Below are 13,266 nucleotides of genomic sequence, written 5' to 3' on the forward strand. Positions count from 1 at the left end.
ATCAAACAAACAGACAGGAATAAAGCATTACACTTCTCTAGTCACCACCCACGCAGTCTAAAAGACAATTTACCATTTGGTCAGTTTCTGAGGATTAGACGAAACTGCTCTGATAAAATGGAATACCAATTTCATGCAACTAATCTGTTGAACAAACTTAGAGAGCGTGGATATCCTAAGAAATCACTAAAACACTCCATGAAAAGGGCTTGGTGGATACCATGGGAAGAACTATTAAGAAAAAAAGACAACTCTCAGATTGAGCGTCTTGTTTGTGTCTCAACTTTTTGCACAAAATCTAACCAACTGAAAAAAATCATAAATCAAAATTGCCATTTAATCTCAAAATTGGACGAGTCCTTCAGGAAACCCATTATTCGCTGTTAAAAAAGAAAAAAAGCATTGGTAACTAAATTGTCCGTTCATCCCTTTCGATACCTTCTATTAAAACAAATATACGACAGTTTTTTAATCTACCACCAATTCAGGGGCACCGGAAATGTGGGACTTGCACATGTTGCAATCAAACCATTGAAGTGTCTTGGAAACACAATACGTTCACAAATAACAAAACAAAAAACGTGGTCTACGGCATAAAGTGTCTATGTGATAAGTTGTACATTGGAAAGACTAACCAAGAAGTACACCAAAGAATCACAAAGCATAAGTCTAGGATTCGTAAAAAGGTATTGACTGCCCCATTAGTCAGCCACTGTATCAATGAAAACCACCTAGAAAAGGATTTACAGTGGATGATAATATCACCAGTGGAACAAGACAGTTGTGGTGGAGATGTTGAAAGGAAATTGAATGAGAGAGATGCATTTTTTTTATTTTTTTGAAACCTTTATTACAGAATGCAAAAGATATACAAAGATGGGCCTACAACCTTCAGGCCAGCCGCTAGCAAGCAATGGGAGCATAAAACACAGTTATGAAACACAAGCGGCAGGTGATAAAGGTCCCAAAAGTCAAAGGAAGCGTTGGCGGCCAAACCGTCCGGACCCCCCAAATGGCGGTTTCATTTTTTATGAGAAACTACATACAAATCCACAAGGCAGCAAAAGTCAAAGCAGCATTATGAGCTCCCCTGGGGAGGACCCTACCGATCCACAGGAATAGGGGGGGGGGGACGGGCCAGGACCGAAACAAAGCGAACACGATACACAGAACCAAGGTAACAAGCAGACTAGGGAGACTGGGCCACTGCCAAATCAGGCGTCAGCGGCGGGGTACAAATCCCGCCACGATAGGAGTTCCAGGGGCCCCACACTTTCACCCATTTCCCAGGCTTACCTCTCGCCGCATACACTACCTTCTCCCGAAACATACACCAATCCATGTTGTCCTTCCACACCGAGACCGTTGGTGACCTCTGGGAGCCCCACAATTGTGCTATGTCACGCTTGGCCACCATGTATCCCAGTGTCACCCACCACGTCTGCGGCACCGTGTAATCAGTCGGCTCCCACACATTTAGCAGACATCTCCTAGCCTCGGGAAACAGCGTCACTTGCGTGACCGCCTGCAACACCGCATGTACACCACGCCAGAAGCGCGCCACCTCCGGGCATTCCCACAAAGTATGGAAGAAGGTCCCCAACAAACCACACCCACGCTTACACATCCCATCCACGGCATATCCCATACGCATCAGACCCGGCCCCGTAACGTAGACCCTGTGGAGTATTTTGAGCTGGACGAAACGAAGGCGGGCCGGTATGGCCACCTCTTTCGGGGAGGCCACCGCAGATACCCAGTCCTCGTCATCCAGCTCCAATCCATCGGCAACGCACGCCTCACGAAGGCCAGTCAGCAGTCCCGAGCGATCGTTGATGAGCTTTTTATAAATCAATGAGATAGTGCCATCCGGTACATACCCATCTAGCACTCTATCTTCCAGAGGGGAGCACTCCGGGATGGTCGCCACATCCGGGAATACAGAACACAGCGCGTGACGAACCTGTACATACCGGAAGTACTCCCTGTCCTGCAACTGGAATTCCGTCTGCAGCACATCGAACGTTTTGAATCCCCCCCTCGTCCAGAGATCGCCCACCCTGCTGATGCCTATCGTGTCCCACTTCTCAAAGCCTTTCGAGGTCCACAAGCAGCCCAGTCGCTCAGATGCATACAGTGGCGTCGCCCGGGTCAACCGATCCTTCCACCCCATCGCCAAGTTTGCCGCGTGCCACACCCGTACCGTGACCCGCGTAGGACCCGTCAGACGTGCGTCGAGCGATCTAGAGTAGAGCGCACGATTATAGTCACCACCCGGCAGCAACAATTTGTCCATTTCAAAAGCCGGGTTAAGGGCGGGCCCGTAAAGGCCGTGATTTATCGCAGCCAGCTGGGAGGCCCAGTAGTACCGTTTGATGTCTGGGAGGGCAACCCCGCCGTCATACCACGGGAGCGTCAGCTTCGCGAGGGCGATACGCGGCCTCCCATCCCAAAACAGGTGGCGCTGCAGACCCTCCACCTCCCGAAAGTAGCGCGCCGGGACGACGTCCATCGTGTTTTGTAGAGCGTATAAGAAACGCGGCAACGACATCATCTTAAACAGTGCCGCACGGCCGAGCGGCGAGAGCGGCAAGCGCCTCCAACGCGCCACATCCTCCTTCAGGCGCTGGAGGGGGGGGAGTAAGTTCTGTTTATATCGGGCCGCAGCGTCCAGGGTAATAAAGATACCCAGGTACTTAAATCCCTGCGGCGCAACCTGGATAGGACAACCCCGCGGAAGGATAGGAGTCTCCCCCGAGAGGACATACACACAGGATTTAGCCCAGTTGATGACTAAGCCGGAGTTGCGGCCAAAAGAACACAGTACATTCACTAACACGATCAGTGATTCACACGGGGAAGCAAGGTACAAAAGAATATCGTCCGCGTACAGGGAGACGCGATCCTCATACTCGGGGGTCCATCGGAGACCACGAATCGAAGGGTGCCACCGCAGCCACTCCGCCAGGGGCTCCAAGGCAAGCGCAAAGAGGAGCGGCGACAGCGGGCAGCCCTGCCGCGTGCCCCTGCCCAATTCAAAAGGAGCCGATACTCTACCATTCACCACCACCTGCGCCAGCGGTCCAGAATACAACAATTTCACCCAGCCAATGAATCCCGGGCCAAACCCAAACTTAGCCAGCGTCGCCCAAATATACGGCCACTCAAGCGTGTCGAACGCCATAGTGGCGTCCAAGGACGCCAAAATGGCTGGCTCTCGTATGAATGGGACCCTCGCGAGCACCCCATGCAGACGCCGCAGGTTGAGCGCGGTGTTGCGATGAGGGATAAAGCCGGACTGGTCCTGATGGATCAGATCGCACACCACGCCAACCAGCCGATTAGCCAGCACCTTGGCGAGAATTTTCGGCTCCGCATTCAACAGCGAAATGGGCCTGTAAGACGTGACCCGATCCCGCGGCCTCCCCTCCTTATGAATAACCACAATAGTGGCAAGACGCTGGTCCAGCGGGAGGGAACCCGCCAACCGGGCCGCGAGGAACATATCACGGAGATGCGGAGCCAGTGTATCCGGTCGTAATTTGTACAATTCGATGGGAAGGCCATTAGGACCCATGGCCTTGCCAGAGGCGACCGAACATATGGCGAGGGCAATCTCCTCAGATGTCGGAGCCGCGTCCAACAACAATTTATCCTCCTCCGAAAGGGAAGGCAGCGCAATGTCTTTAAGCAGGTCGTGGGAATCCTCTTCCGAGCGGGAAGATACCGGGGAGTACACCCCACGGAAATACTCAGCGAAACAATCAACTATTTCCTCCGGTTCAGTGACACACACACCATCCAGTCTCTCGATCGACGGGACCACTCGACTCGCTCTCTCCTTTTTATCCAGCCACGCAATCAGTTTACCAGCCTTATCACCCACATCATACAGTCGCCCCTGTTGCTCTCTACTCAGGCCCCTGGCTGCCTCCGTGACTAGGGCCTTGTAGTCCGCCTGTTTGAGTCTGAGAGCATGCAGTTTACCGTCCGTGACCCCACACTCCAGATCACCCTCCAACTCAGTTATCTCAGATTCGATACGGGTCACCTCCTCCCGCTCGCGCCGCCGGGAATAGGAAATGAGGGATAGGGCCTCCCCCCGAAGTACCGTCTTGAACGCCTCCCACAAAGAAACAGCAGATGACACAGACCCCACATTGTCTTCAAAATATCGCTCAAGAGATTTAACCAAATCTGCGCGAATTGTGGGGTCACGCAGGTACCAGGGGTTGATCGGGACCACCCTCCCCTCCCCCCTCGGGACAATGTCGAAGTACAACAGGAGCGGGGAGTGGTCTGAAATACCCCGAGCCAGATGTCGCACCTCCCCAACCCTCCCCGCCTGTGCCGCTGGCATCAGAACATAGTCAAGCCGCGAAAGACTGCCATGGGCCCCGGAATGAAAGGTGTATTGTATCTGCGTAGGGTGTTTCAGCTGCCAACAATCCACCAGCCCCAGGGCATCCAAGAGGCCAGATAACCAAGCTTGGGCGCGGGGGAGATCCCTGGGTGGGTGACGATCCTCAGTTCCGGAAATTACAGCGTTAAAATCCCCCCCAACCACTAGAATCCCCTCCGGCAGGCCAAGAAGAAGGCACCCCAAATCAGCGAAAGTAGTCGTCTGCAACCCTGGCGGGACATAAACAGAAACCAAAACAATCACTTTACCCTCCAGTCTACCCACCAGAGCCGTATACCGTCCCCTATCATCATGGAGCACCTCATCAACCTCCAACGGGAGCGAGGTTTTAACCATAATGCCCACACCCCTCGAACCAGATGTGAAGCCCGAGTGAGCTACAAAGCGATAGCCCCGTCTATTCATGGCACGAAAGGAATTTCCAATGAGGTGTGTTTCCTGCAGAAATACTATATCGGGTGGAATCCGTTTTAAGAACTGCAGGACCACCCCCCGTTTTATCCTGTCCCCCAGTCCATTAACATTCCAGGACAAAAGCCTCAGTCCCCTACCCCCCATCATAGCCAAAACCGATCAGTCTCCCCCCAGAGAGCACTTTAAAGATAGAACAACAATACTTCTGCCTTGTGGTACAAATAAACAATACCCAACCCCAACCCAACATCCCAAACAAAACTCCCCCCTCCCTGCACCCCTGCATGAGCCCAGACAGCCCCCCCAACTTGCAGTGTGCCTGTCGCCCCTGTGTAAACTAAACTACAAAGACCCCCTAGAGGAGGAAAGAGAACCCCCTCGAGACACAGCACAACCTCCAATGGAGGGGGAACAAGACACAACAGTCAAGAGACCCTAAGCTTGGCCGAAAGGTGGCATCATCAGAAATGAGCCCCAGTGTCAATACCTCATACCCGGTCCGGTGGGCACTCTCCTCCCGCTGCCCCCATCCCATCCCGATCATGTCCCCAAGACAAAGTGTCCAACCAGTCCCCGGCCGTCTCAGGACGGTCAAAAAAGTGAGTGCGACCAGCAGCCCCCACACGCAGCCTGGCCGGGAAAAGCATTGCGTATTTTAAGTTCATGTCTCGAAGCCGCTGCTTGACGCCCATGAAACTCAGTCTCTGCTTCTGGACCGCCTGCGTGAAATCAGGATAAAAGTTCACCTCCATGTTCTCCAGCTTAAGCGGCCCTCGCAGTCTGGAGGCTTGCAAAATGGCATCCCTGTCCCGAAAATTGAAGATACGGGCAATAAGAGGCCGCGGGGGAGCTCCGACCTTCGATCTGCCGCCAGGAACTCTATGGGCCCTCTCCACAGCAAAGAATTTACTCAGTCCTCAAGGCTGGAGATGGGTAGAAATCAGGTCCTCCACAAAGAGATCCGCCGCCGAATCCTCCAGTCCCTCAGGCACTCCGATAATGCGAACATTATTCCTCCGTGCCCTGCTCTCGGAGTCCTTCAGGCGCCGATCCGTGAGCGCACTTGCCTGCCGGAGCCTGCGCACCTCCGTCTGGAGGGCCGCTACCTCAGTCGTGAGGCCCGACGCTGTATGGGCCAAAGAGTCAACCCGGTCATTTGTCTTAGATAGATCTGCTCTAACAAGGTTGACATCGATGAGGACCGCATCGAGTTTGTGCGCCAAGGTGTCGAATTGTTGGCCCACCGAGGTCTTCATCTCAGCAATGGCGCCCATGACGTCCTGCAAAGTCAGATCCGTAGGCAAATCCGGAGCATCCGGGGGGCACTCGGAAGACTTATGCGACCCGCCGGGAGACCCCTTCGGGAGGGTGTAGCGATCCATAATGTTGACTTGAAGTGCGGTGCCACGCCGGGTAGACTTGGCCTTCAGCCGATCTCCATCCTGCTTCGTGGCCATCGTCGTGTATCGCGCACCCTCACTAGTCACGCAGTGGAGAGCAAGCAATCGAGGCCAAGAACCCCGGAGGCCACCTCAGGAAGGCGGAGCAGGTCCCCGCAGGCAGGCAGGCAGGGTCCCCCAGCGAGGCCACCACCACACAAAGAAGCGCCGTAATCCCACTCGCGATGACGGCAAGGGGACTCAAAAGCGAAAGTGAAAGTGTGGGGTACGCGACTCGCCAGGCTCGTCCCGCTGTTGTTATTCACTTCTCCACTGGATCACCCCCAAACTCGAGACCGGGGTCAGGAGAGAAGTAGGCCTCAAACTTCAGTCGATGCTCATCCTGGCCCCCGGGGTCCGATTCAAAAACGAAAAACGGGTACCACCTCTGCTCAGGTTCACCGACACAGTCCCCTCAACCAATTCAGGATGAAGACAGGATAAACATAGGAGGTTGCGGAGGTCCTCGGGAGCCTCGCACCTACGCGGCCATCTTGGTTGCGCGCTAGGCTCCTCCCGAGAGATGCATTTTTAAAAGTGAAGTTTAACACTGTATTTGACAGTCTGAATGAAATGACAGAATTACAAAATCTGTGAAAGTAGGATGCAATAAGGTTTATACCAAGGTTTTTTCCTCTCGTCAATAAATATCATTAGGACTTTGTGGAAGTATTTGAAATCCTCATAAGTTGGATGTCCTTCGATTTTCATATAATTCGAGTTTTATATAATTTTTCTGCAAAAAAACCATTATGAGCAATTTTCAATATGTTTTCTGAATCGACTCCATCAGTGGACTCCAAATCCCAGAATACTGTTCCTTCCAGAATTAGAGTGCGTGTTTATCACCTTCATTTGGCAAATTTGTGGATTCCCCCCCCCCCCCTATTTTTAGTGATTTCTCACTTTAAATAGATTCTGCGCAACCCAGAAGTAAATTACTCAAGAATACGGCAACCTGCTCTGCTGTCGTACGAATCAGAACTAATAGCAAACTAGAAATGTGATTTCATCTGAGCCCGGCAAGTTCATGCTTGTCAATTGAAGACAGACCGAGACGGATTGGTGCCTCTGACGGAAATCTTGACAGCAAAATAGGTAGGTCATGATTCGATCGAAACCAGAGTTCAGGAAGAGGGAGATGCTTTAAGTCCATATTGTGGATGGTTTCTCAAATAGTTCTTACTTTTAGCATGCAGTGCAACACACACGTGCAGTCAACAAACGTGGACAAGCCTAGAGGCGATCCACCGATAACATATCGGCATTTAATGGCCATAGGGAAGCTAGCTTGCGCCCGGAACAAGCGAGCCGTATGCACATCAGCAGTATGATGTTTGGCACACTGTCTCTAGTGATGGATTTGACACACTAGAGGTGCCTAAGTTTGAACATTGTCTAGTGGACTGAAAACTAAGTTCTGCCCTCTTTGGTTTGTTTTAGGTGAATTTGATTTCAGAACCGAGCATAGGAATAAAGATGGCTACAGAGAGGCTTCATGGCTGATGTAAGTTCTTTTGTAGTTGATGATGTGGGGATATAGAATGGTGACCTTTGTGTTGGTACATTGTAACTAGATGGGACAGAAAGTGGAGTAACTACCTTTGGAGAGAAAAAAAGAGGTACTTGGATGTTGTGCGAGTGAAGGTAAATTGAATGGATGTGGTGCTAGCATGTGTGCTAATAAGAATGTGATTTTGTTATTTTACAGCTCTTTTTGTTCTGAGTCCTGAGGAGAACCCTTAAAGACACCTGGACCGGTTCGAAATGCGTCGACAGTTTTTCCTTAGCCAAACAAGTGTTCTGTGCAAAGTATACCAGTGTAGCTCAGGTGTAATTAAACCACAGAGATTCATAATTAGTATATGAAAAAATCTATTTTGAGCTCAGTACGATCACTGTTTGGTGGTATGCCCTTGTAAGAAAACACGTCAAACATTTTTTGTATGGAACTATAGAAGGTTGACAATTATAATTTCTGTATTGTTTAATCTTAATCTTTATCTGTACAGAACCAAAAAGAAAAACAAAGAATTGATTGTATTTTGTTGTTATTGTATTGTTTATTGTAATTGTGATTTGTTCAGTGTTGTATGTTTTGTAAGTGAGTTTGTCTCTGTGTATTGTAAGGTTGTTGATTTTGAAGAAATGTGTATAAATTGATAAGCATTGATGAAAATAATGTTTTACTAAATAATTTGAAAATTGAAAAATATGGTCTGAATACATTTAAAGGATCATAGTAATTAGAGTGTGTGATCTTTAAGATGAATGATTGATTGAACGATTATAAGTATTGGCATTTGTTCTGTTGCCTAACGTAGGATATATGGCCTAGCCTTACTGATTACAGGCCAAACCCTTGATAGGTTTAAGAGACTTTGTAGATGCGGGCTCTTCCCAACTTTTCTCTGAAGGTCAATAACCTGGTGGGATTCCTCAACATCAGGGCAGACAAATTCCACAGGCATCAGCTTGCTGACCACGTGTGTCATCTGTACTTAGAAGTGGCTCAGTGTATCTGCACAGTAGGCCGCCTCGCTAGTAGATCTGTTTGCCAACTCATTAAATACTCATTGTCTGGCCTTCTGTGCTCTACACCTTCATCCATGAGGTTTTCTAGGAGATACCCTCCCCCTTTGGTGGAAAACTGGTCTCCTATATGCATTTTTATCTCTGCCATGATCCTGCAGGTCTAGAAGAAGGTCGGACAGGACCAAGCACAGTTCATTTCAATAACCCCAGATCAGGGTCAGAAGGGTTGGTGCTCTGATGTCCTGACTCTGAGCATACGTAATCTACTTTAACTCTCTGTTTAGGGCGATATGCTGTCACAACAACTGGGTAGTCTGTTACACCTGAACTGCCACAATCTACACCTCCATAAAAGGAGATTGAACGGAACCAGCTGAGAGGTTTCGATCTTCTCATGGAAGTGCTGTATGTCATTCTAGCTGCTTGCCTTCATTCCACTTAGTCTGTTTATTCTGGCTATTGGATACATTTGTCAAATGATGCGCTGAAGTACAAGCCAAAGTCCTGCAGAGGAAACTATCTAATGATCTACTGTTTTTTTTGTCTTTGGCCTGGCAACGCTTTGTTGTGAGTACTGTTGAGGGACACTTAGCGGTCCTTTTAGTCTTTCTTTCTTTGCCGGATCAACTCTCAATATTCTACTCACCCAGGAACCCTTCATAATGCACAGTGGTACTTAAATGTGTCTTAACCTTTCTGATATATACTCCTTTTGAGCCTCTTCGCATCTGTACTCTGATGCCCTTGACCTTGGAACTGTGTTTCTCACTGCCGTCACTTCTGCATATCACATCAAAAAGCTGCAGACCTTGTCACTTCAGCTGCAATATGTTACCTTTTTTTCCTAAAAAGCTGATACTTAGTACTTAGGGCACACTTCTGAAAATGGGGTAGCCTTTCCATGTGGGGCAGTCAATCCCACTCCCCACATTTTTCTCCACACCATCCATCTGTAGAGGAGGAGATACTGCTCCATTTGGACCCATGATGTGCTCTTAGTTTCTACAGTGATAAAACTAAAGACGACAGGGTGAATAATCAGCATTTTGTTCAGTTCATTGTTGCAAAGAAAGGATAGATAGTTCAGAAACAGATCACATTCTATGCATTGTTTAGGCATTTTGCCTTCACTCCCTTTCTTTGCTGCACATTTGTTTTGTTGTCGTTTGGGCTATGTGCACTTTACCAATGCTAATCAATGATAAAGGGCTTGTGCTCTCTCCCTAAAACATGGTAAAATAACATTACACCTGACTGGCACATTGAAAGTACTTGTGGGTCCCTAGTATATGGTACTACATGCACCCAGGGCCTGTAAATTCAATGCTTTTAATGGGTCTGCAGCAGTCCTAATGCCTCCCACTAAAGGAGCACCTTAAAACATGTCCCAGACCTGCTACTGCAGCAGAGGCGTAGCTAGAGCTTGTGGCGCCCGGGGCTATCCCTCAGGTTGCCGCCCATGGCATCCGCAGCCCTGTGATTGTATGAGCTTAAGTCTCAGACTCAAATTTTAAATCTCACCTCACTGTCAAATTTCGGGCACAAATATTTCTCACTAGAATGCTAGTTTTACATTGGTCTATTAACTAGTGCAAGTAAGTGTTAACTATCTAAACTCGCAGTTGTAGAGGGCTGCGCACAGCACCCTGGGGCCACTCGCTTAATTATACTGGTGTGATTTTTTAAAATACTTTTAAACATATTTGTCATCCTGCCTGACTGTGACCGCTATGTGTGTCTCACAGGCTCTCCTGAGGCTTGCCCATCAATCATGCTATCACGCACATGCTCACTGTGGTGGCAGGAGTCCTTAAGTCAGCTGACTCTAATGAATTTATGGTATAGGCATGAGGCAATTGAGATCTGTGTTAGGGCCTCTCACACCCTGTTATAGTCTGGGCCCGGGTCCCATGTGGGACAGAGAGCAGCATGGAGTTTAGTGATTCTTCCCTCCTGGTTTATTATTTGAGCTCTCTCCAAATAGCCGCAGTGCCACATGTTCACAGACAGGTTCTCTCATCAGCGTGCGTCGTGACTGTCACTCGAGACAGACTACTTTTGCACTTACCTGCGTGAATCTGGATCTGAAGGTGGGGTGTTGGATTTAGGGGTCTTTCGACACTTGCTGTGCTGTAGGCTTTAAACAGTAATGCAGGGCGGACTGAATACCCGACTAAAGACCAAGCTGCTTCTTTCCACGGGCAGAAAACAAAATGTCAATCTTTGTTTGAAGTGTCGTCTGGTGTATTTACACTTGGTGTGTAACTTGTCACTCGCTGTGCGACACTAGAGATATTTATGCCAGGACATCAGGGCAGGCTCTGGTGATGCTCATGCCACTACAACTCTGAATGCCTCATGTGCACGCAGCAATACCCCTTCTACATTGGTGGGGTCCAGTAAAGATCTGTGTTCTCTACCAAACTGTTGTCTTGTATTGTCAGAGACACAGCTTCGCTCCAGTGGTTCTACAACCTAACCGCAGGTCCTTGCTCTTTTTTGTGTTAATTCTTAGTGGAGCCATGTGACCTGCTTTCAAGACGTCCATAGCTGTCCTTTTAATTATAGTCAGCTGCAGCAGGCGTCTGCAGCAGTTTTAGATCTTCTCAGAGTTTCTCGTTGATCAAATGGGTCTAATTTCTGATATTTATATTTCCTCATCTTTATTGCTTGATTTTTGCTCGCAAGAAAGTGTCAAATGTCACTCATAACCACACTGAAATTATGAACATGTCACACATAGCAATCTGAAACCTTGGTTAGTCCCCCCCCACTTCTTTTTATAGGACTTGTGCCCACTGCCCTACTATTCACCAAAGATCCTTTCCTCCCTTTGTGACAACCGTTTAGCTCCTACCTTCCTCAGGCTCCAGTACTCCACAGTGGTGGCAGGGTCTCTACCGTAGTGGTTGGTTCTGCTGCAGCCTATCGCCCAGCACTGCCCCTGCCCCAGACTCGACTCATAACTGCCAAGGTTTCAGATTGCTATGTGTGACATTTTCATAATTTTAGTGTAATTATGAGTTACATTGCAATGACTAGTAGTGACACTTTCTCCCGAGCAAAATCAAGCAATGAAGACGAGGGAAACATAAATATCAGAAATTACTCCCATTTGAGCAAAGAGAAACTCTAACAGCTGCAAAGCACCAGAAATGGAAGGGAACTACCCTAGTGCCCCTGTAATCTGATTGGACAGTGTCTTCAGGCACTCGCCTCAGACACTTTGCATCGGGCAAGGCTCAGGGGAGTGAGGGTGAGGCACACATAAGTTACAGCCAGCCAGGGCGGTGTTGTGTGTACAATGTTGTCCAGTTATGAGAAAATCCAAACATGGTAGATGGATTAATGTTTGACATAGGCAACAAAAGGGGTGTGCAGTTTCATTTTCTTTATTAATCCACCATACGTTTTGGCAGGAGGAGCACTTCTTTATCAGTTTCCCAGTTGACGACAGATGTCTCATTAATGTTAAACACAAAAAATCTGGAACAACTATTAAAGTCAGAAAGACTAATGGTAATAATGTGGAAAGTGTCTAGAAAAATTGCCATTCAGAAAATGACATTCCCCATTTGTAACATTGAAGAGAGAGGTCATGAGCGCAAAGAAAGCTATATATAAATGTACTGTAGCACATAAACAGGTAAGCGCTTTCAGCCAAACAGAGAGAGAATAAAAGCTGCATTGGAGAGACAGTGAGTTCAGGTACCTAATGTCTGTGGACTGATGCTGGGCTGCATCAGTTGCCTTAGGTGATAAAATATAACGTGCACTGTTTTAAATAGCTTTCTGAGCATGTATTTGACAAGAATAATTTTCTGAATTATGTTGCTCAAGGACATTAATGTATGTTGCGATTTTCAGTGCTACAGGACGGTGAATGCAAATGCAGAAGAGCGAATAAAACATAATAAAGGTGGTGCTTTAAATTAATTTAGGAATCAGTCACTGTATGGGACATCTATTCAGGAAAAAACAAACCTTTCCCTCCCAAAGCTCGAGGTTAGCACCTCTCAGTATGTAAGTCACAGTATCAATTTATGAAAAAAGTGTCTTACCATCATGAAGTATACACTTCAAGTGCCTGCTGACGAGAGTAAACACCTTCCATCACTGCCAAGGTTTCAGATTGCTTATGTGTGACATTTTCATAATTTCAATGTAAATATGAGTGACATTTCAGTGACTATGAGTGACATTTCTGCGTGAGCAAAATCAAGTAATGAACACGACTGAAACATAAATATAGGAAATTGCACCCATTTGAGCAAGAAGAAACTAAGATCTGAAAACTGCTGCAAATGACCTGTGGCTTTGCTGTTACTCAATATTTGTGACTGCTGTAATTTCTATTTTTATGCTCTTTGTCTATCATATATGGCCCAACGCCATTGTGTGGTATCATTTATATGCCTTATATCTTTATTTGTAACGCACTCTAACATCCTTCAG

This window comes from Triturus cristatus, chromosome 4_2 (assembly GCF_964204655.1).
Source record: "Triturus cristatus chromosome 4_2, aTriCri1.1, whole genome shotgun sequence".
NCBI classification, from domain to species: domain Eukaryota; kingdom Metazoa; phylum Chordata; class Amphibia; order Caudata; family Salamandridae; genus Triturus; species Triturus cristatus.